We start from the raw sequence: 21,828 nt of genomic DNA, 5'->3' as shown, positions 1-21,828 counted from the left end.
ATCAGCTCTGTGCCACAGGTAAGGACAGGAAGCGTATTCTTTTGGTTTACTGGTGTGGCTCTAATCAAAGAGGAGGATATGAACCTTTAGGTGAGGGAGGATCAAATCTGTCATATCATGTAGAAGTCCTTTATTAAACCATGGAACTACTTAATAAAACTGAGTCAGCATCCTTCTGTGCTTCTGAAGAAAGTTCTGTTTTCCCTGTTGTATTGTCAGCAGTGGCTATGAAGCCCGCTGAGAAAATCTACTGAATGACATTTAGAGATTTACTTTATAGGGATGGTAACTTAAGGATCCTTCTTTGGCTCTGATATCACGGAATCACAGAATAGAGGAGACCATGTGAGAGCTCTTATCCAAAACCCATGCTCAAGCAGGGTCACTTAGAACAGGCTCTTCCAGCATTGTCTGTCATGAGCAGAGGTTTATTAAAATATAAGCAGATCTGTGTTCATGTACAAATAGGGCTTTCTAAATTTCACAGTAAAAAAAACAAAGTTTATCTGAGGACTCATTCAAGGCTTTTGAAGATTACATTTCTAGCCTTAGATCTGTGCTCAGGCACTGTGCAGATGTAACTTCACTTCCAGTGGATTGCTACCGTATGTAATATTTCAGATCAGATACAATGTGTATCTAGAAAGTTAATGTCTGTGGATCTCAAGGGTATTCTGTACGCTGATATTCTGAAAGCAATTCGACTTTATAGGAAAGGGTTCTAGTGGCCTCAGTTCATAAGACACTGTGACCTCTTTATGCAGGGAAGGATTTACTCTGTTGAAGTAGGTATACAGATATTCTGCTGTGGAAGCCTACAGTGTTGAGAACCAAAACTACTAAGGAAGATGCTCTTTTGGAATATTACTATATTAAATACCTGCCAGGATAAAGTGGAAAGGTGACTTCTGATGGATGTTACCCTGAAGCACAGTGCAGGATTTAGTGGATGCTTTTCTTTGACCTTGAGAAAAGTCCAGCTATGTTCATTTATTTTTTCCCACTGTATGGATTCCTATAATATAAGCTCTTTGGATGTTAGCCCACTCAGCACTTCTTTTTCTTTAAAGATGTCTTGTCTTGGTATTTGTTCTCTCTTCTGTCAGCGCAAGTTTGAAACTTAGAAAAGACTGGATAGCATGAGCAGCAAATATAGTGATTACTAAGAGTGAAAAGCTGAATTTCCCTGCACCTTGTAATTTGGCTGTTTCCAAAGCAGTTAGATAAGAAGCCCTGTACAGACGTGATGGACTTTTAAATCCAGTATTATTTTTGTTAGCTGTGGTTTCACCCTGTGGCATTGGTGGCAGTCATTACACATACCCATTTCCTGTGCATGTACTACCTGGAATGCCATAAATAGGAGAAGCAGGTTAGTGAAATAGTTGTTAATTTTCCACTATGAATGAGTGCTCTATCCTACTTGGTAGATTTTTTTTTCCCTGTGAGTTCAATAAATATTTATGTCAGCCTTGCTGTCAAGTAGCACTCTGTAACAGACAGTTGCTAAATTAAGATACTTTCCTTGGCAGTAATGGAAAGCTAATAATGCAGTTGCCATATGCAAGACTTTTAGAAGATTTGCTGTACAATTATCATGAGAGGCTGAACTGCAACTTCGAGAATAATAAAACATAGGGGAAAGGCTGTGTTGCCACCAGTGAATTGAAATAGGACTGAGACAACTTGAAGAAAAGAGCTTGTCTTCCTCAGTAACACGGTTTCACAGGAACAGCTGTAAGTAAACTTGAAGTAAGAGCAGTAGAGGCTGGAGATAGCACTGCAGACTGTGATTTGCTCACAGGAGTGTTTCTCTAGCAATGCGTCCCAGAGGAGCTGGGCTGTTGGGAGTCCTGCTTACCCATTAGAAGCTCCAGCACAGACAGATTTGTGCTAGTAGACGGGAAGTGCTGTGCATTCAGACAAACCTGTTTTTTCCCTCCCTCAGTGTCTCTCAGGCTTTGTTGCCCTCAGTAAAATGGGCAGATAGGGAAGTAATGCTCCTTTTTACGGTTACAGTTCAGGAAAGAGATCTTGGAATTATCACTGATGGTTCTCTGGAATCATTGAGTAACTAAAATAGCTAACAAAATATTGGATATCAGCAGAAAGGGTACTGACAAGATAAGTATCAACATTTTGCCGTGATGTAAAACCTTAGTGAATCTCCTTCTTCTGTGCTGTGTACAGTTCTAGCCTCTGCATCTCAGGAAAGATATGGTAGAGTTTAGAAGGCTACATACAAGAGTAAACAAAATGAACAAGAATGTGGAACTTATCCAGAGACTCAAAGGGCTGGGAGTTCCTGTGACTAGGAGCACTGAGAGATCCTGGCATACACACTAACCTCCCTATATTCACCTTGTCCAGAGAAGTGGCTGAGGTATCCTCGTAGAACAAATTACCTCAAACTTTTCCTGGACTCTTGGGATGGAACATAGTAGTGGAAAAGCATTGTAACAGGGAAACTACACATGATAGTAGAACATAATGATGGCAGCAAAGTGCAGTAGTGTAAATAGTATATTGTTTGATGTGGGAAAGAGATCGTAGAAAAAATGCCAGCCTTATCTGAGGGCATACTAAAATATCCTCCTCAAAAAATAAACTTTAAGTTTTTTCAAATGGGATACTCACAAGATAACTCAGAGGGTGTTCTATGCTCTATGCACACTAACCAGTCATAGAATAGGAGCTTGAAAGCTCTCAACTAAATACATAGATATTACCCCTAAGAGCTTTGTTAATTTAACAGACAGGGATTAAGACACTTTGAGAAAGTAAAAGTTACACAGCTAAAATGTTAGTGATATATATATGCACATATATATCTACATGTGCACTTATTAGAAGTCACACAGGCATGTGTATGTACCTATATATGCATACACATCACTATGCATTGCTAAGAAATGTTTATATGTATAATGATTTATACATATATATATATGTATATGATTTGCTACGTTTCCAAAGCTTGAGGAGTGATTTGCATACCCTGCTAGAGGTAGTTCCATTGGTTGCTATTAAGAAGCCAATACTTTTGGGATAAATGTAAAAGACCACTTTCCCTTTACTGCCACATACATGCTTGAAGAAAGAGATAATTTTTAATATCCTGCAAAATGTTGATTTTTGAATATTACCTGCTGTGGATAAAAATAATTGCTTATTTATTACTTCCCTTTTGCTATGGGTGTTTGATTTTTGAGTCTTTCAAACTCACTGCTCAAAGTAAAGAACAAAATCTTATCCAGTTATTTACACTGCCAGGCTAATCCATGGAATGCCACTGTATTTTTGAAAAGGAAATCCTGTCTTAGTTGATTTGTAATGAAAAAAAGCTTTATTTTGAGGAAACCAGACATGCAGACTTGCTCAAGAGATTTTTTTTATTTTTTTATTTTTTTTATTTTTGTGCATAAGTGCCTTGGGCTTAACAAGGAGGATGGATCCTGTTAGTCCTCTAACCATTGGGGATATAATGGCTTCTTAAAGTGAACATAATTGAACAAGTAATGGATTAGTACTGTTGCACGCTACAGTGAGAATATACAGTATTTAATGTAGTACATTGAATCCTGCTGAAATCCATGTATTACAAGTCAGTTTTTGTTGTGTTGCTGCAGAAAGAGCACAGGTACAAGGTAGAAATAACTACAGGGCCTTAGGATCCAAAATCTACTTTGGTCTTTGTAAGGCTTGTTTACAATAAGAAATACTTCCACAACAACCTGTGTGGGGTTACTGTACTAGGTGTAACATATTCCTAGCAGCTGTGAAAGGTTGGCACCAGCTGGTGTGACTGCCTTGCAGCTGGACAAAAACAATGCACGCATCTGCCAAGACTTTGCCAGAGCATGCTGCTGCCTTGAGCTGGATTGCAGGGCACTGCAAATGAGGCCCCAGAAAAACCTGCCTCACTCCAGACATCTTCCCAGTACTGCCCAGCTGTACGGCATGGTTTGTCAGCTGTTATCTCTTTTCATAGTCTTCATGTCTGCAGTTTATTTCTACAGAAACTGGAACCCCAATATCTCCCAGAAGCAGATGTGATCAGTGCTGTTTTGCCTGCCTGCTGAGTCTTGCTGTTCTACATAGGCTCCTGGTCTGAGACATGGGCTCTACATGTCCTGGTCTGAGACAGCTGCATCTCATCCAGACTGGGCACAGGGCTTCAGCCTTTCCCCCCAAATGGAAAATAACATTTCTATTTCACAGCAGTAAGGGAGTCGAAGGACTTTGGTTAAGCTTTTCATATCCAGAATGACATTTCTCCCACATGTCCTCCTACCAGTACCCTAAATTTGCAGACAACTTCAAATACCTTTAAAAATGAACATCGAAGGACCTTTTACAGACTACATCCTCTGCAAATTACAGGCAAATTTGTCAGAATTTTGTCTTCTGCCAGCAATGAGGATAAAATGTGTATATCTGTCACTTAAAAGTTCAAAAACTGCAATTCCCAGGCTTTTATTCACAATATGCACATTCAGGAATAACAAGCTGTGTGTGTACATCTAGTGACTACCCCCAGAGAACTATTAGCCAGAAAACAAAGCCAAATTGATGTGACTTTTATCAGACTTTCAGAATTTGTCCCATCAAACACCTCCTAGCTAAGATTAAAGAAAAAGCCCGCTTGCAAAGACCACGTTCTTTTACACATAGAGCGGCTTTCCTCCTGAATTTTTGTATTTTAATCAGCTTTGTACAGTATGTTCAATCTTCCATGAAGGCAATTCAATTCCAAGAGACAACAGCTTTATCTTTTTTTTTTTTTTTTTTTTTGCTGACTTGAAAAAGCTATCGTTTCCAAGTAGGGGCAGAGGAGAACTGAAAAACTAGAACTTATTTACTTAAGATGCCCCATCTTTCATGTGACCTTCAAATTATTTTAAAAGCAGCATAAGGAGCTATAACTGGGATAATATGTCAAGGCAAATTCACATTGCAAAAAATATCATTTATGAAGCTGCTTGTTTCTGCTAGCTAATGGCTACATACTGCTGCTGTTTAAATCCATTACTTGGGTTTCCAAAACACAGAGCTAAGTGTTTCTCAGTTACAAAGGTGTGGATCCTTGATTTTAGAAGATTATTCCAAATGCATCATTATGTAATAAGTTTTCTTACCGAGTATCTGTATCCTGCAAGTTTTTCTGCCTAAGTTTGTAGAAACTGAAATCCAGACACACAGAAGAGGCCTGCTAGGTGCTGGATGCTCCCCTTTTCCAGGAAGTAAGCAAGTTTGCCCAGTCTGGGCCCATAGGTCCACCTTCTTTCTTCTGACCTGGTGTACCAGACATCATAGCTCAACACAGCACTATCATGCTGGGGAGAAGCTTTTAGTATGATAGCCAAATGGTAGCTGACAATATAGCAGTTTGATTAAGAAGAAATAATTATCTCCCTAATTTTGTTCTGCCACTGAACTTTTGTTGTGATGTAGAATTATGAAAGGAAATATAACAATAATCTCAGAGCAGCATGGCTAAAGAAAAGCAAGAAAAAGAAAATAGATGAGGTACGAGACTACATGAGAGCACATGCAACGGCAGAGTTCAGTTTGTTCCACATTTTGTAGCACAACTTCCAGTTAGTCTTTAGTGTCTTTGCCTATGGAGTTGATTGCAGGTGGTTGAAAGTCTTTACCATCTCTGAACCAGTATTAGAGTGTTTTCATATGAGAAAGAAACCTTCCTAATCTCTAATTTGGCCTCTGATATAGCCAGTATTCCAGAACCATGTCCAAATGCCTCCAGTGATAAACTCTACCACCTCTCTCTGCAACCTGCCAGTGTTTCATCGCCTGCACACTAAATAAATGTTTCTTGATATTCAGAGGGAATCTCCCATGTTTCAATTTGTGTCCATTATCTCTTGTCCTGGTACTGTGCATCACTGAAAAGAGCCTGGCTCCATTCTTTTTGCATTCTCCCTTCAGGTATTCATAGACATTGATGAGATCCACCTGATCTGCTTCTCTCCCATGCTGAACAGACCCAGCCCTCTCAGCCTTTCTTTACAGGAGCACCTTACAGGTTCTCCAGTTCCTTCATCTTCATTGCCCTTTGTTGGATTTTTTTCCACAATGTCCATGTCTCTCTTGTAGCATAGAACAGGTGTGTCCTCACCAGTGCTGAACAGAGAGGAAGTATCATGTGCTGTCAATAATTCTCCTAATGCAAGCTAGGATAATGCAAGCTTTATCTGCAGTAAGGGCACATCACTAGATTATGGTCAACTTGGTGTCCAACAGGTTTTGTGTCAGGCTGTTTTCCAGCTGAGTGGCCCACAGCATGAACTGGTGCCTGGCTGGTTTCCCCCTGAGTTAGGACTTTGCACTTCCCTTTGATGAACTACACAGGGTTCTTGTCAATCCACTTCTCCAGCCTGTTCCTCTGGATGATGGCACAACGCTCTGGTGTGCTGGTCAGCTGCTCCCAGTTTTCCAAACCCAACGAAGATGCACATTACATCATCATCCAAATCATTAAGTGCTTAATTCTTTTCCTAGCTCTTACAGGTACTGTTAATTTTGAAAGCTCCCCTGTTTGTATCATTTTCTTTTGCTACTGGACTGCCTTGTCAGCTATCTTTATGAGTACAAATCTAAACTTAGGAGTAACTTTTGATAGAGAAGGGTAAAATCTGTGTGTCAGACTGAATAGACTAATTCTAGCAAAAACTGTGTTTTCAAATAGAACGTGCTACTCTTACAGACCACTTTTTTGTCAGTGTTATTGGAACTTCTTATTTGAGACCTTTTTCTTTTTCTATCATAAACCATACGTCAACTCTTCCAATGTAATGACTCATTATATTCCCCAAGGTCTGTCAAAGTCTTAGCAAACACTAGCTTGGAAACAGCTCACATCTGTCCCTCAGTTCAGGTTATGATTTTATCTTCTTGCTTTCCCTTATAAACAGCATATTTCAGCTACTACATTGTCTATAGGATCTTTCATTAATGTCTACCCTGTAGAGAGGCATTCTTAGGAATGCTTAAGACAGAAGTAGGATTTAAATTACCCATTCGGATTAATTCAAGTAAGCTCTAGTATATCCTGTTGAATTGGTTATGTTCTCCGTGTAACAGATTGGACATTTCTTACTGGTTAGTGGCTAGTCTAGAGAGTTATATTGATCTCCGGCCTTAGGGGATTCATATTCTTTATAACAGATTTCTAGATATACTCTTGACAGACACAGGCTATTAAAACAATTTTTATGTAATCAGGTTTACTGATAAGTATTTTTAAAATATAATTAATTTAGTAGCATCATCTGTTCCAGATCATACTGCAGTCTGTTTCTCGGACTACTGTTGTAACGGTGAAAAGAGAAATCCTGTCTCATTAATTCAAATACCTATGGGCACAGGCAATGATACCAAATAGTCATTTTTATGTATTACAACAATTCTTGTGTTTATCAGTACCTTTCTATAAGGAACAAGATTTTTTTAATGTACGATACAATAGATGCCTAAAGAAGGTCACCAACTAAAGAAATTAGTATTATTTTTTTCTGGGAGAATCTATCCTAAGACCTAAGAGAGAATCCTGAAGAATGGAGAGTCTGATTTCAGTTCTCAGGTAACTGGATTTTTTGCTACAGAAACTGAGCATTATAGCTATAGCCAAGATCAAGCTTAGAAACTTTTAATGAGGCCAAGTGTACTAGTGTATTATCTCTATAGTTTTGTAATGCTAGTATTGTTGCCCATGCATATGTGTAAGTATATATATAAATATATATATATATAAAACATATAAAATCAATTCCTTTTAGAGTCAGTGGGAAATTTATACCAGTAAGTTGGTGGCTGTTTGGGGGAATTATTAGAATTTACCTTGACAATAAATACTATTTGAATAACCAAAGCTTGTGACTGCAGAAGTTAGAATTCAAGTATCTGTTATGAAAACCTTTTAAAAAAAACTATAAATGACTGTTACGGGTGTTACTATATTGGCCTATTATTACAGATACAGCAGAAATAGCTTGTATTTTTGAGGTATAATAGGAGCAATTCTAAAGGCAGTATATTATTTTGAAAGGAAAATTCCTAACTAAAAGTAAAACTTTAAAGTAGTTTAACTCTTAGTTTGTCTTATGTCATTTGTTAAATAATTTATCAATGATTTCTAATTGAAAACTTCTTATCATAATTGTCTTTAAATCTTGGTGGAAAATATTCAATTTTTTTTCTAAAGGAAAATGAGTTTCTAAAGGAAATGAGTTTCAATTTCAGAGATCTTAAATAGTCTTTGGCAAGAGGCTACTATAATGTGAAGGCATATTTATGCATCAGATTCCAATAAGATGGTCTTTAGAATTAAGAAAAAAGACACAAACCTTGGGATATTTTTTTTGGATATCTTTTTAAAATAAAGATGATAGCTCTGATAGTGAAAGCAACCATGGTCAGCACAGCTGTAAATGAAAACTCTCAGATTTGGTTTCAGTGTTCATGAAACCACAGAGTTGGTTCAGAGAGATCCAGAAAAAAACTGTATGGAAAAAAAAAAACAACAAAACAAACAGAACTTGATTTTTACCTCAAGACTTGCTCTGGAGAGAAATTGCATTTACACATTTTCTTTCTCTTTTGTGTTTTCAAGTCTCCTACAAACATAGGAACAATTTTTTTAAGTGATAGTTCCCACTGTCCATGCCTTTGGCACTGTGTTTGTGAAGAAAACAATCACAGCCATGTCATCATTGCCTGATAACGCTACTTTATGACTTGTCATCTAACAATAGGTGAAAAGGTAAGAAATTAGAAACATTATATGGCAAATTCTACTTTTTTCTGTCGCTTCTTCTGAAAAACTTCTTCCAAGAAATGTAGTATCTCTAAAACAGTGTAGCTTGAGAAGATACATGTTAGCTTTTCTTCCTTATATTCTCAGTTCATGGCTGAGAGTTCATTTTTTTACTGTGAGAATAAAGAAGAAAAAATGTTGTGGATTTTTATTTATTTATTTATTTATTTTGGTAATGATCCTAACAAGCAACTCTAAACTGTCTTGTCCTGGTTTCCTAGTTTGATCAACCATTATCTCCTGAAACTCATTTCAGGGCGAGCTCACAGGCAGACAGAAAACCAATAGCTTAAGTGTGATGTTGTATTGGGCCTTGTTGATTTCACGAGGTTTCTGGGTAATCGTCACATCCTTAAGAGACTAACTTTAGGCTGTCACTGTAAGGGAATGTGTCACTGCCTTTTAAGATCTGAGCAGGCTGAAGTCGTGCGTGCCAGGGTCGTTCAAGCAGCCTGCAAGAATCAGAGGCATGTGGCAGACAGTTGTATATAGCGTTTTACACTGTATGTCAAGCTAGAGTCTTCTTTTTAAAAAGCTTATGCACTGCATAGTACCCAGGATGAAATTCGGAAAAGAGAAAATACTTAAAGTGAAGAATAGCAGTGAGAGAAAGGAAAATTTAAAAAAAAAATGGAAATATTGAAAACCCTTGCTGCTGAAACAATGCAGCAAAGTCACGGAACAGAGTAAAATACGGATTTGATATCTAGATGGGGGCAGATGGACTCTGAGGAAGAGAGTTTAGAAAAGTTAACATTTCTTCAACTATTATTAGACCTGGAACCACAAAAGTCTTTGATAGTTTAAGCTAGGATTAATTTATGAGAATGAGGAATGCTGTGTTCTCAAGAAGAGCAAAGCAATTGAAACATAAAGGTTGCAAATGAAATTGTGAAAAAAAGATTTTTGACTTACATTAACTTAGCAAGTCAGATGTGAAATCTTGCTACGTAGGCAGATTTTATTATCAGAGATTTGATTTTGATTGGAATCAGAGGTCTAAAATGACTGATGGACCCTGAGAAACCTCAGACCTTGCAGAAATCAAGAGAAAATGAAAACACTGAAAACCACTTAAAAAATTTTAGAGACAGCGACATTAGACCTTGTCTAAGGGAACAAGTAGCCTGGAAGAGGAAAGATGTGAGGAAGCTAAATATATCAGAGAAACATTATAGAGCAAATGCCAAAAAAAAGTTTTAGCAGAGGCTTGAATGGGAAACGCGCAGGGCTCCAGACATGTCCACCATTAAGAAACATTACAACATTGTAGTAGCATTTTGTAAGAGCATGCAATCAGAAATAGTAAATTAAACTAGAAAAAAGAGCAGGCACGTTGATGCTGATGTGTTTACCAGGATGGCAGTGGGAATGGGAATGAAGAAAAATACTTCGTAGAAGTGTAGAAAGTGAAAAAAAAATGATGTGGGAAAATATACTTCTTTACTTCAGATTTGTGAAACTGTTGTGAATTATAACTGGGAGTTAATGCTCCAGTAAATATTATAACAAAAAATATTGAAGAATATTGGAATAAGAAATATAAATGCATTGAAAAAGAACCACTACCTCTTAGCATTTATACAGAATATCTGCATTATGTTAAAGTAAACATAAGGTAGCACCAAAAACTGTATTAAGAAGTACTATGGAACTGTTTATTTACTCTTAATAATGAGCCAATGATATGTCTTAAACATGGCAATTTCTTGGCTTGATTAAGAGAGTACCTACACATCAGATAGGCATGAATAAATGTAAAGGAAATCTTAAGTAAATCAGAATGTCAGAGGAGGCAAAGAGACAATTATTTACACCAGCAAAGAATATATTTAAATGTTGAGTTTTCACTTTCCTCTGAGATTGCACATCCTATTTAAAGCACAATAGTGTGTTAAGTTTGCATTTGATGAACACAGAATTCCATATATTTATCTAATGACGTTCAGTGTGAACACCCTAGGTTTGAATGTGTATCATAAACTCCTAGACCTTCTTAACTGAGTGTCTGTTGGAAAATATTAACATCACTAAAAAGATTGCAGGTTAAGTAATCTGAAATAAGTCCAACACTCGTGCTGAAAGAGCAGAAAAACTTCTCACTACAGTCAAAAGTGCAACAGAAAATAGAGTTTAGGAGAATAAAGTAAGCGAGATTAGGATATCACATATACAAGATACATCGCAGTCATATTAAGGGTACAGTGGTTTGTAGATGCAGTTCATATTTATAATAGCATTGCACGAGTCCAGAACGCTGCACTTGGCAGAAAGATTGCTCCTTGTCCTTATCTGAGCTCCTGTCTTTTGAGCAATTGGTTTCAGGACAAGAGGGAACAACTACAATTTATTCCTTTGGAAAGAGGAAAATGAAGGTGGAACAGAAAAAGCCAAACCATCTGGAAGTAAATTGGAAATGAAGGGTTTTGTTGCACCACCAATAGAAAGAGTTGAAGATGCAAGTGAACAGAAATTGAGAGAGTTCTTTGCACAGCAATCCAAACTCCTAAAACTCCTGAAAATCCCTCTTAATACATATAACGTGGATAAAGGTGTTACCTATAAAAGTTACATAGATGCATATGCTGCATTACACGATTTTCTGTTTAAGGGAAAGTGTGCAAATATCACCTCTTTGAAATCTCTGCAGTGAGATGTTGCCTGAACCCAGGGGACACAGGATGTCCACAGGCAATTACAGCCTGGGATTGTCACATAAATTGAACAGTTGTTATGTCAGAAAGACCCTTTCCAGATAGCATCCACCTGAAAGTGATCAATTTTCTGAGACACACTAACACACAAAAACCAGGTTTCAAAATATGTTTCTGTCCTTCAGTGAGGCATAACTTTTGCTGCCCTCAAAGGAAATTTCTGTGTACACTGAAGCAACACTGGATATGTGTGTCTGTATTTATTCCTACTACGTTTTATCCACACGAAAGTATGCTAATAAAAATGTAAACACAATATGAGGAAGAAATCCTCCCCACAGATCCATTTTGTTTTGTAGCATTACTTTAACAAGATATTTTCAGGAACCCTTTGAAACTGTCAAAAATCTCCATGGAAGGGTTGCTTGCAGAAGTCGCTGAAGGTTTATTGACTAGCACATGCATAGCCACTAAGCAAATAATTTGGGATTTACAGTTATCCTTTTCTGTACAGCAAAAAACATGTTTCAACAATTTTTTTTGTTTTCCACACTCCAACCAGAAAAATGTGTGCAGTGTTTGTATTTTGCACATTTATATGGGCATAGATTTTTTGTGTCTCTCTGTGGAACAATGGTAGCTCATGGCTGAAGAGAAGAGGGTCTCAAGTGGAAAACTGTAGCATCAGTTATAGGGGATTTCAATTAAATAGGAAAAAATATTTTTAGAATATTTTATTTAACTTCTAAGCCATAGCTGATACAAAATATGCTCTGTCAGACAGTGTGATTGTTAATGGATGTGCCTGTTGCACTTTGAGGGGTATTTTAGATTGTGGATCTGACTGCTGTGAAACTGTTATGACTGAAGTACTGGACTTACTGCTTTTAACGATTAGTTTTCAGTTTATTGCCACTCAATAATTCCCAGATACACTTAATATCCTTTTTATACATATAGAACTAATTGAATATGAAGGCCTCAAGATATTTTTAAATGGCATCCATTATGGCAATCTTAAATCTTCAATTTTAAAAAGATGATATAATCTGCAGTAAATAGTGCTCATGATAAATGCTTAAAAATGATGTAGCTACTTAAAATATTCTGTTTGACATTATATTTCTTTACATGTTACTTGTTCAAGCTGTATTTTCACCTTTAAGTACAGAGGATAACTGTGAATCCCTTAGTATCTCTATGATTGGGCTGATTTTTTTACATACAAAATGGGGAAATAGCAAATTAGGAACTTAGATGACAGCCATGCAAACAATCTAGCACTGATGTTTAAAAAGCCCATCACTGTGTGGAGCTGAAGAGCAAACTTTGGTACGTGGAATACCTTGCCTTTTAGATATGGTAAAGCATTTCTTGTGGCTACACATTGTTGGGAAGAGATTTACCAAGCTTCAAGTTTGCATGTTTCCATTAGAGCCTGGAGAGGTCTCTGGTCATCTTCCCTTTTAACGTTACTTCTCTTTTGACAGTGTTGGCACATCTGATTTGCCAATGGACATTTTCATGCAACATTTCCCTGTTTTGGCCATTTATTTTAAGTCTAAAATGATGCAAATTTGTTGACTTAATCTCATGCTTTAAAGTTCTTCCTTCTTAAAGTCTACCTGGAAAGAGCTGAGTTATCATGAATATCCTATCCTATCCTATCCTATCCTATCCTATCCTATCCTATCCTATCCTATCCTATCCTATCCTATCCTATCCTATCCTATCCTATCCTATCCTTCTTTTTTTTTTTTTTTCTTTTTTCCCCACACATAGTTAAGAATTAGAGAAACTGATTGTTTGGAAGGACTGTTTAGATGGATATACCAGCTCAAGAAAAGGTTAATAGGTTTGCTTAAGTCCAGCCCTACTTTAGAATTTGACCTCATATCCTTACATGAAATTGCACTGTTAAATACAAAATAAGCAAATACTTTTCTATTCTTCTAAATAGATTCCTAAATTTGAATCAACAGCTTTCAGTTAACAAAGAATTTAGATAAATGCTTTTCACAAATTTTAAAGAAAAACAATATATTTTAACTAGAAATGTCAACAAGCATGGAAAACAATATTACAGACAGAATTAGTAAGAAATAATAGAATTATTTATATGAGAGTTACATACAAGCTGGGAGACTTTTCAGCTTGTATTTTATCCAACACAAATTAAAGTGAATGAGGTAGTAGTACCTCATGTAGCATAGTTTTTTTGTGAAGTTAATGCCAACAGATTCTTAACCGAAGTATCATAGCCTTGGTATGACTGTAGTGTTACTGAATATGTGCTAGGGTGTCCATGGGTACATCTATAAGCAAGTCAAGAGAAAGATAGTCTCTCATTTTTTCAATGTTCTAATTAGTTTGATTCCAGTGGATTAGCAAATGGAAAATGTAGAATTCAAGCTGAAGATGGATCAGAGCTCAATTGCCTGCCAAGCTAAGTCTGACAAATGGCAACTGTGTGTAATTAATACTGTCATCCTTCTGGACCAAAGGGTGACTGCAGTAACTATAGATTGTAATTGTCATCATTGTCACATAAAATGTGCTGTTATTAACTTCAGGCTGAATTTTATTGCTAAGAATGCTCATAAATTGAATGGTCAGTCATTTAAATTACCAAGTAGAGAACTCTGCAGTTAGCTCTAGAACTACTATTTAAGGCGATTTATTTGACTTCAGACCTCTAGAAACTATCTGCCTTCCTTAAAGAGATGTTAGACAGGTTGTTATCTGTAATAAGAGATGATGCTCTGATAGATGCACTGCATGCCATTCATATTTTAATAATCTCTACGCTCTAATTTGTAATTCTTTTGTTGAAAAGCAAGAGCTGCGGTAGCAACTTAAATATCAGGAGTTATTATCTTGTTAGTGCGCTGGAGAGAATGAATGAGGCTGGTTTTGAAGTATGGATGAATAAAGTGTAGTCGCTTAAGATGGAAAGATGAAAGGGGATGAAAAAAATTGATGCATTGAAAAGAGAATCTTGAGATCAAGGAGTCCCCCAGCAGGATCTGAAGTCCTTCATTCTGGGGGTAAATCACAGGTCAGCAGTGATTTCAAGTCCTTTCTACCTGATAACTGGATAAATAAAACTTTCAGAAAGGCTGATACAGAGCGGTTGTGAAAACAATTGTCAACTAACATATGAAGGTTTGAGGAAGTGGATAGTATCAGAAAGGAACTGCATTGTTCATCAAGTTCTCTTTCTTCCTATTAGAGATAACAAGTTCATGTAATATTTTTCATGAACGGATTGACTTAAAAAATAGTAATTTAGGTATTTCTCCTCACTGTACAGTTGCTCCTTCAGAATCTGACTTTTCTAATGGTCAGTAAATATCTCTTTATTGCTCACTGACTAGTGCTCTAATCTCATCTTTTAGTTTAGATTCCTTATGTTCTTCTAGTATGACTTCAACTGTGTTTATAAGATTGTATTTCTACTTAGCTTTTGTTTTCCAGGCTAAGGAAGACAAGATCTTTTTCTTTGGTGTGTAGATTTGATCTTCTCAGTCTCTTTGATGTTTCCTATGTTGTCAGCCAGCTGGTGTAAATCAGCTCTGAACTGGGAGCCACATAACCTCTTTCTAACAGTGCTATGTTCAAGCTAATAATACATATATAAAAATATACTCTTTTTTGTCCTCCTTTAATAAAAACTCTCATTAAATTGCATACTTCTAACTTATATCCTAAAACATTGCTTTTTATATCATGGATATAAGGTAGCCCAAAAAATGAACGAAGAATTGTCCTGTAGACAAAGATAATGTCAATACTGGAGTGGCAAAAGGACAAGCGGTATTTTCTTTCTGCAGAAGAAATGTTTTTTGAGTTTGTGAGATATAAAAACAGTGTTTGTAAGTGAAGAACGATTGCATTGTAAGTTTGAACACATCCTGTTCCTGCTGAAAAAATGCCCTCTTTTTAATGCCCTCTTTTGCTTGGGTTTCAGAATAAGTATTCACAAGCCCAAATTGTAAGTTAAAACATTACCATGGCCAGGTGTCAGATGAAGATTACAAGGAAAATGCCTTGACAATAGGGAAAAATGTTTTTGTATGGTTTTGCTGATCTCATTTGTTTTAGTATGATGTAGGCTTTCAAATCAAATGTGAGTAGGGCAGTGACATTTTAACAAGGTTGCTGAGTGACGTATCCCAGTTAAGGTGTTAACTGTATCTGCACAAAGGATTGTACCTCCTCTGCCCAGTGCATACTCACACTCTTCATATACTCACAGTGCACTGGCAGCATAATGCCCTCCACAGCCCATGAGCATGAGAAGATAAACTGAAAATATTAAATTGCCTCCCCAGGGCTCCTTATTCTTTCAGATAAACTCTAAAACACTTGTGTGTGTGGTTTGTTGCTGTTGTTGGATTTTTTCCTAAGAAAATCTCCTGACTTGAGTGAAAGAAATAAAGAGAGCAGTTAAAAATCACATTGTTTGTCACATAAACTGTAGGTGTTACACAAAAAGCTGCTGAATAAGATCCATTTAAATCATGGGATTGAGCCTACAGCTAAGAACTGTGGTGGAATTCAGTCGGAGGAACATTCCAAACTGCAGCATTTAAAGGTTAGCTTCTGTGTAAACTGATATGGATTGTAAAACTTTCCATGATTTTGGCCAAATCTCATGTTTTAATATTAGGAAAATAATCCCAAACTGAAAAATCTTTCTTGCCTTGACCATCCTGACAGGACAGACATTCTCAAACTTCACAAAACATTTTTATCTGACTAAAATGGTACTTTGCAGTCAGCTCCCATAACTTCACTGAATCAAACATAGATGTAGGTGAAACTTCACAGGTGCGAATTGAGTCACATCTGTTGGTAGTAGACCTTAATTTATTACTCCTGTTTTTAATCTCAGGAATTATGCAAGACCTGAATGGCACTAATCTTTCATTTAACAGAGTATAATCAGAATGTACCCAGTACCAGAACTAAGTGATTTTTTGAATAAGAGTTCCATATTTGTATTTGCATTTGTATCCCAGATTACTTTTTCTAGGCCAGATCTAGGCATGGCATCTACCCAGACTGTGGTGAAAAATTGAAATGAGTCTCAGAAAAAAAGGAAGCTTAATTTCATTCCCTTATATTGCTGCTTGCGTTTCTTATATCAGTGCAAGGGTGAGCTTCTACTGCCATACCACCAACATCTGCCTCTGAAGATGTGAGCCAACATAATAAAATAGGAGGCAGTACTTTTGGAGCAGCCTTTGTATATTCATGTAAACATGTACATGCATACATGCATAACACCTTCACTGATCCCAGATGACTACTGCATAATAAATACTGCTAAGCACTGTTGTCTTCCTACCCACATACTAAAAACTCTTATGCCTCTATGTGCAGAGCAATCCATTACGGATACCAGTACCAATAATGTAGAATGGGTAGCAGCACCTGTTCAGCCTTGGGCCTAACCTACTTTCTACTTTTGCTGTTACATTCACTGATGCTTCCACCTGTTAAAAGTGTTAATTAAGCTGTGATTTCAGGTGCTATTCTAGGAGCTTAATTCTAGTTCCCTAGCTGCTGAGGCTTTCTGTTGGATTTTTGGAGAAGTGAGCTATTTAGGTGTTTGGAGACTGTTGAATGAGTGCATGTCTGAAAAACTAAAAGCAGGTGCTGATACATTTTGAAAAGTCTGGGTGTTTCTGTCATCAACTCTATGTGTGGGAACTGGCACCACAGTTGTTTAGTGTAAAAAGATATTCTGGATGGGTAGGAAGTTAGATGTGGAAAGAAACACAATCACTGCATCCCTCCTTTGAAGTTGAAAGGTGGGAGGAGAAGGAAGGCTGTTAGCTGTGGATAATGAGTAGGCTATATCCAGATAAATATATTCCAGTTTATTTTGCAGAAAGAGTGAAAAAGTGTTGTGTATCTATTTAAGGATTGAATAGTACTTATTGAATACATTCACCCAAGCTGTACAAGTGATTTTAAAATCATAATACATTGTTCCCTGAATAAAATAAAAGGTAAAAGAGTATGTGGCATGAGCCATGCTGTGCTGTGGTACTAAGATGTAGCTAAATAAGGGCGAACTGAGAAATCCCCCTAAGGTATCCTGTTGAAAGCCATTCTTTCTCCATCACTAGGTGGTTGAATGTCATGGAATAATGTTGTATTTATACTGATTGGAATGGTGTGCCTAGTAATAATTTGCTCTCAATCCTGTGAATATTATAGTATTGCCTATAATATCTGTTGAGAATGCTAAGTATAACTGATCTTGTTCCTGGATAAGTGGAGTAACAGCAAGGACTCTGCCTGTTGCTGATAGAGAGCATGGTAATTATTCTGTTTAAGATGAAGCACCATCCATGGAAAGCAACTGAGAATCTCACCACACTTAAGAGAGTGATAAGAGATCTCTTTCTTCATTAAGGGAGAGATCAGAATACAAATTACCCCAAAATGGAGAAATAACCAGTAATGGAAGGTGTTGGTCAAGTATAGCATGTTCAAACTGGTATTTGATAAAATTTCTGCCTCATGCTGTTGCTTTTTTTTTGAATGGTTGGTTGGTTTTTGATTTTTTTTTTTCAAATGCAGAAAACTGAAAAAAGTATGAAGCAGCAAAGTCAGCTATTCCTTTTGTTTAGACACTGCTCCCAGTTTATTTTTACATGCCTTTGGTCACATAGCCTTCCGACTCTAATCTGCTCTCCCCAGAACATCTTCTATTTAAATGGAAACCATTTCATGGTCTCCTGGAAAGTCCTTGCAACAGCTTCCCATGAAAAGACTGCTGTGCCCCAGGGGGGACCAAGAGGATGAAAAGGGAAGTGGGGGGCAATAGGCTGGAGGGGCCAAAAGCTTGCAGCTGAGCTGACAACAGGATTGCAGTTATTCCTCAGTGAGAGATCCCAACCACGGAGCTTAATTGTTTTGTTTGCTAGGCTTGTCATGCTGGTTGTCAGAACAATTCCTTTGTGTCTGGCTGCATTGGACATGCATATACGCTGCCAATTGAGCCTTCTGATATCCTGAGGGGGCCTTTCCTACTGCAAATAATTTTCCATTGAACAGAGGGTAACTTGAAGATTGGTCCTTATTTGTCCATATGGTATCTGTTGTTTTCTTCCACTGTGGAAGTCTGATGAGGAGATTAGACGCATTTGCTCAGTATATGCTTAGAAGTATTTCATTCCCTGTGGTTTTCCTATCACTGGCTGTTGGAGACATATATTCATTGAGAATAATGAACTCTGGTAGAAGAAAATGCTTTCAATACATGAAGCAGACTGTACATTGCTAAAACATATTAAGGTCTGGGTGACATTTCAGACTATTGGTGAGTATCTTGTTCCTTTATTTCAGTGAGGCAGGAATATAGGGGTCCTGAACCATCTGTCACAGGGTGCAGCCAAGTCATTGTATCTGTTCCAGGAAAGATGGGCCTCAGGATAAAAATCTTTTTCTTTTCTTTTCTGAAACGAGCTTAAATGGCAAGGGGAAATCTACATTTCCTGGCGTAACTGTAGGATACTGGATTGTAAATGATGAAAAAGTGTCACAGACTTATTTATGCCTTCATATACACAGTCAGCAGATTTTGATGGGGAAAGATAGGGATCTGCATGATTGCTAGGTTATCTGAACTGGAGGATTGAAGTGTGACAGAAATGCCTTAGGTTTGATGCTGAAGGTTGCTTTGCTAAAACAAGAATAAGTGAAAATTGCAGATGTAAAAGCATAAGTTTTTTGAGAAACTCTATTTCTTCTTTTTGCCAATTCCAGCATTGTGTTCAGTCATTCAGCAGTTGACTACAACTTTACAGCTGTGTGAATCCCACTCAATTCCCACAAATGAACAAGTGGTTCTCTGTCCCTACCACAAACTTTGTTTCTTCCCCTTTCTGCCATTTTTCTCTGTTCTTTCTTTACTTCTTTCCTTCATTCTCAATACAATCGTTCTTTTTGACTCCCCTTATGAATTTTGCATTTTAGATCCGTCTATTTGACTCCCACAGTGTAAGAGATTATTCTTTTACATCATTGTCTCAAAGCTTGCTGGGGACACAGATGAACAAGTCCAAACAAGTCCTGGGCAAAGGTAGTGAAATCCTTTGTCTGAGGGACACAGATGGACAAGGCCAGGGGCAACAAGAGGGAGATAAGCTGCAGATTAATGGCTGGTACGCAGTCTTTTGTGTGAGTCTATCTGGAGGAGGATGGCCATCTCAGGAGGTGCTGCACATGACTCTTACCCAAGTGCCCAGGAATACCACACTGGCAGAAGGATAAAAAGGGGACCTACAGCCATGAGATTTAGGTTTTCTGGCAACAGATTCCTCATGAAGAAGAAGAGGTTTCTGACATGAGAAGCCTCATGACCTACCTTTCTCCCTCCTGGACTTGCTCTGTGCTCTACCTGCATGCTGAAGAAGAACAAAGATGTCTGCCATCAGATTCCTCACTACAGAATTCCTGAGTGCTCACAGACTCTCCTGGGCCGGCTACCTGAGTCCTGCTGCTTTCTCCCAGACTGGCTCTGCAACTTCTTCCTGCCACCTGCGTGCTGCCCAAGGCTGGCCACGCTGCTGCTGCTCTCCTCCTGTGCTTTTACCTCGGACCTTTGAAACAGCATGCAACAGGACCGCTGCTGGATCCTGATGGTGACTATCACCGCTTCATGCAATTCTTGCTTGTTTCCTATCTTTTCTATCTCCCTCCTTCCTTCCCTGTCACCCTAATTCATAATAGTCGCCGTTCTTCCCTTCCCCGTCTGCCTGATTAGGATTTATAATAACTGATCGGACCAACATTTGAACCATTGTTTCTTAATCTCACGCCAGGTATACATGTTTTTTTTTAATATATGTATACCTGGCGTGAGATTACCTCCTCTCCCTCCTATAAATTGGAGCGAGACATAGAGTGGGCCTGATACCACCCCAGAGCAATTCCTCTTCTGTGATGCTTCAGCCAGATGCTAAAGCTTTCCATTGGTGGAAAACATTTCATTCACGGTATGAGGCAAAGAAATTGTAGGGCTGAGGGTATGCGTGAGTATGCAATTAAAAGTAATTTCCTATGCTTTATTTGGAGCATTTCAATTAAGTACAGCAACCAGCATTTCAGCATCTCATAATTTTGAATTCCTTGATTTTACAGCCTTTACAACCCTAATGTTTCTTTAAACTAAAGCTTTCCTTTTTATTTTTTTATTTGTTGTGGTGATGTTATCTTATTCAAAATATGTATAGGCAGAATTGCAAAAGCATGCAGTATATAATTACTATCAAAGAAACTCAGTGTAGAATCTTCAGCTTCTTTCAGGAGAAAAGATGCTTTGCAAAGAAAAACAAGATCATGTAAAGATTTAATACATCTCAAACCCAACGCAATTTGGTTTGATACATGACCCTTTTATTTTGCTGCCTTAAAACTTCTCCCTCCTGCCAAAACCATTTGTTACCTCCTTCCTTGGGGAAATATGCAAAGACATGCAGTTATGCTCAGGCCTCCCCACTGGAAGGTTTTTATTTCTATCCTATCAGCCTCTATTCTCACCAATCATTTTTCTTTTGTTCTCAATATCCATTCTTTCCAGTAATTCACTTGAGCTACAATATCTGAGAAAGACTGAGTGCCACTGTAATTTAAAGGAAAAGATCTTTTCAGGCTGACTTGGTTTCAAGCAGGTTTTTTTGTGTGTGTGTGAGAGAGAGAATGGTTCTCAGGCTCCAGACAATTAAATACACTAACCAAAGATCATTTATCACTAACTAATCCATAGAGAAAACGCTTTTATTTTTGGCATCAAAAAGCATCAGAAAACATTGGATATAGTTTCTTGCTGAGTGACAGTATAATGCTCAGCTATGCAAGTACATAACTGTTGTTTGCTGCAGCTGTGACAAGAAGGTGTCAGCCTGCAGTGGAAGTGACAGAAACCTGGAGTGAAGCACTGATGATACCAAAATCCTCAGTCAGTGCCACCCGCTTCAGCAGGGCCAAAGTTTCTGCCCAACAAAACAAGGACTCAGATGGCTATGTAGAAGTACAGGCACACTGTTGTGTCCTGTTGTGTCATTTCCACAGAGGAAATGAAACACCTTCTCTGCGATACACTAGACAAGGCTTTACAAGTAGGACAGGCAAATGATTTTTTTCTAGATAAGAAGCCTGGACTGTAGGTCCAAACATCTCCAACTGCAGTGAATCAGCCTTGTTGACAAGCTTTGTCATTTTGAATATGAATGTGACAATAGAAGAGCCGTAGAAAAGATAAAAGTGATGGATTCTGTTTTCTGGATTAAGTTTGGATTAGTCATGATACTGTTTTCT

Source organism: Tympanuchus pallidicinctus, unplaced genomic scaffold, assembly GCF_026119805.1.
Source record: "Tympanuchus pallidicinctus isolate F22 unplaced genomic scaffold, pur_lepc_1.0 scaffold3, whole genome shotgun sequence".
Taxonomy (NCBI): Eukaryota; Metazoa; Chordata; class Aves; order Galliformes; family Phasianidae; genus Tympanuchus; species Tympanuchus pallidicinctus.
This window is presented reverse-complemented; position numbering follows the sequence as displayed.